The sequence below is a fragment of the Oenanthe melanoleuca genome, chromosome 8 (genome assembly GCF_029582105.1).
Source record: "Oenanthe melanoleuca isolate GR-GAL-2019-014 chromosome 8, OMel1.0, whole genome shotgun sequence".
Lineage (NCBI taxonomy): Eukaryota > Metazoa > Chordata > Aves > Passeriformes > Muscicapidae > Oenanthe > Oenanthe melanoleuca.
Window position 1 is genome coordinate 27,956,897 of NC_079342.1, and position 3,449 is coordinate 27,960,345.

The window sequence follows — 3,449 nt, forward strand, 5'->3', positions numbered from 1 at the left end:
GGCCCCCGCCAGCCCCACAACATGGTGCCGCCCAGCGCCCCGCTCCCGCCCCCAGCCAATGGGAGCGCTCCCCGCCCGCCGCGCGCCGCCCGCCCGCCAATCAGCAGCCAGCGCTGCCCCGGCCGGGGAGACGCGGCCGGGCGCCTCCAATGGGAGCTGCGGGGCGGGGGGGGCGCCCGCCAATGGGGCGGTGGCAGCGGGGTTAACCCACGCCGCCCGCCGCCGCCGCCGCTCCACGGCTGCGGGGGATCCCTGGCTTTGGGGTGCAAGCAGCGAGTACACCTGACACGCGCACTTTTCCACCGCGTATGGAAAATACTGAGCTGTGTGCGCGCAGCAGCGCTCCGCGGGAGCAGGATGCTGTGGCAACGGGTCGTGGAACCACGCGCGCCTCCGTCAGAGGCTCTTGGCTCCTCGGACTTTGAAATTATAAATTGGAGTTACAGCCCTCCTAAACAGCATTATTATACTATATATTATGACTGTATGCAGTCCTGAGAAATACAACTGCTTTTATAATCTAGCACCAATAAATTGGATGATATTCCACCATAACGTCAATAGGGTTTTTATCTCTCCCCGTTCAACTACACACAACATATAAATTCAAGATTCTCGCCTCCCGATATGCACTAGCGCTCCGGTGCGTCAGGGACGCGCAGCTGGAGCAGCGCCAGCGCGTCCCGCGGCGAGCTCGGGGCCGGGCAGGGGCGGCGGAGGTTCCGCTCCCGCATCCCCGCGGCTGAGCCCGGGCAGCGCCTCCCGCCACCGCTCCTCGCTACCCAGCAGCATCCCCACCCCCCACCTTGTTTCTGCCCCACTTGCTGTTCCTCGTCCGTTTCTCAATCTGTTTTCACAGAATCACTTAGGTTGGAAAAGACCTCTCAGATCGCTGGGTCCAACGTAATTGACTGCAGTACCTTGGGCTACTTTAAGGCTGCAACAAATCCTGCACTTGCAGACTGGCCTGAAGTGGAAAAAAAATGTATTTCTTTCCAGAAATTTTCCTTTTTCCTCCTCCGTTTTTAGGACTCGGAATGAAAATTTTTAATGGGACTTTTAAAAAACCCTTTGGGGAAAAAAAAAAAAATCATACCTAGTGCTTTATGACTTCCTGCTGCAAGGTTCCAAGTGCCTCAAACAAACATCTTTGCAGACATCCACACTCAGGCTACTTCTATTGTGCAATGCTGTTGCTAGAGGGAAAGATACTTATATATAGATATAGATATGTAGACATTAATAGCACAGTTTCATTGTTATGGACTGCTCCTCTGCCAGCTCCTCACCCAATTAAATTTTTAAAACTAACTACAATCTCAGCTTTCATTATTAATTAGCGTGTTAATATTTAAGTGCCAAGCAATTGTCTACACCTATAGAAACATTAAGAGCTAAGAAGTGGCCAAGTGCATCAGGTTACAGACAAGGCACGAAGCTGGGGACACCAGGACACAGGGTGGTCATGAAGGGACATCATCCTCCAAAGCTGACAGGCAGAAGAGCTTTGTTATCCCTTGCCAAGAGTGCAGCAGACCCCAGGAAGATCAAAAGAAAGGGCTGGTGGAGCTGGCGCTGCCTATAAAAATCTGCAGGTCACAGAAATAAGGACTGTCTCAGGCTGGAGAACAAGGTCTGGCTGGGGAAGAACAGCACTCAAAGGCCCATCTCAAAAGCTGGAGCTGGTGTGGGAAGGAAGCCATAGAGGCTGTGAAATAATTCTATCTGTTCTAGGAAAACCTCTGAATGCTCTAAAGGAGAAAGCTTTAAATGAACATCTGCACTGTCACCAGATACTGCACAGATCTTCCTATTCAAAGAGTGTGTGATCCTGGCAATAGGCTGATATCAGATTTATACAATACAGAAGAAATTCCTGAGTCAAGGATGCCATTTAGACCTAGCAAAGCGTGTTAAGCATTGCTTTGCAGAAGACACCTGTATAAAATAAAGTCATGTGTCAATGAGCTGAAGGTACAGAAATAATTTGAGGCAAGGTGCCTGAGGTCAGGTATCAAGCACTGACTCTTGGATGGAAACTCTTCATCTGAAAAGGTGCCACCCCCAGTGTGGTGTGTGGTGACTCAGTTCAGGTGATCTCATAATCAGCTTTGAGGAGCAGACAGGCCAGGCAGGGCTGGCTCCTCTCTCCTGGACCTGTCCAGAGACAGCCAGAGACATCCCTGTGCAGATCCAGCCCGAGATGCTGCAGCCTCCAGCTGCTGCTCACCACCAGCAGATGAAGTCACCAGCACCAAATGTCTGCTGCTGACAAGTTCTGCCTCATTAATCTGTTCCAGGGAAAAATCAACAGGGTTAGTTTGTATAGGTGCTTTGAGCCAGCTGGGTGATTTTGCCTGGAGCAGATAAGGAAATGCACACCCCTGTTGTTCCCAGACAATGCTGGATACAGGATTTACAATAAGAAACTACATGTGTCAGTATTTTGATGGAGCACCACACCCTGAACATGAAATTAAAGCATTTATGAAAGGGATTAAAAATCTTTTTATAGCACTGTCAGGCTTATTTATACAGTTGTAAGTGTGTAATTAAATATTTGGGATATCTTTTTTTCCTCCAAAACTGTGTTTAACTGGAAAGATAAAAACACACATTTAACATTTAAACTTCCTTAATTGCTTTTAAATGTCACCACAAATTAAAAAGTGTTTATTCTCAGCTAATTGACAGTAGCACGAAGACGTCACCCCTCCACCTGAGCACAAAGGCTTCAAGGGAGCAGCAATGCACATTTGCATTGCACTAGCTGATTTTATTCTTGCCTCCTCACAAACACCTCTGTGCACCTCTGACAGCCCTGTGCCTGCTCCTGCCTGTTTTCCTGCATGAGAGCTGATAGTCACTGGTGGAGCAGCCACCAGCTCACCACAGAAAAAGTCTCCTCGTGGAGAGGGAGGGGGAAGAGCCCTGGTCCCTTGGAGAAGAAAACCAAGAGCAGTTAAACAAAGCCCAGATGTTTGTTGGAGTCCAGTGGAGGACAGCTAACTCCCCTCTGCATCCTTTTACCAGAGACTGTGCCAGGAGCAGACAGAGAATTTGGGGATGGCTAACATCTCATCAGAGCTGCACACACTGGAAACCTGACAAGGGCACTGCAGTGGCCATTTCAAACTGTCTGAAATTGGATAAAATAATAAATAAATTCAGAGTCTTTTTAAGCTAAAGTGCAAGACTAGTTTGGCAATTTCATGAAGCATCAGTGCCCAAAATCAACTTTTGGAAGGTAGAATCCCTGCCCATGGCAAGGGGTTGGAACTGGAGGATCCTTAAGGTCCTTTTCCAACTGAAACCATTCTGAGATTCTATGAATAAAAGCAGTGGGCATTATTCTGAGCCTTCTCTAAAATATTAGGGTTCAGCACAGCCTGGGAAAAAGAAAGGGAGAAGAGAGACTGCCTTGCTTGGAAAACAAACTCCACAGAGAC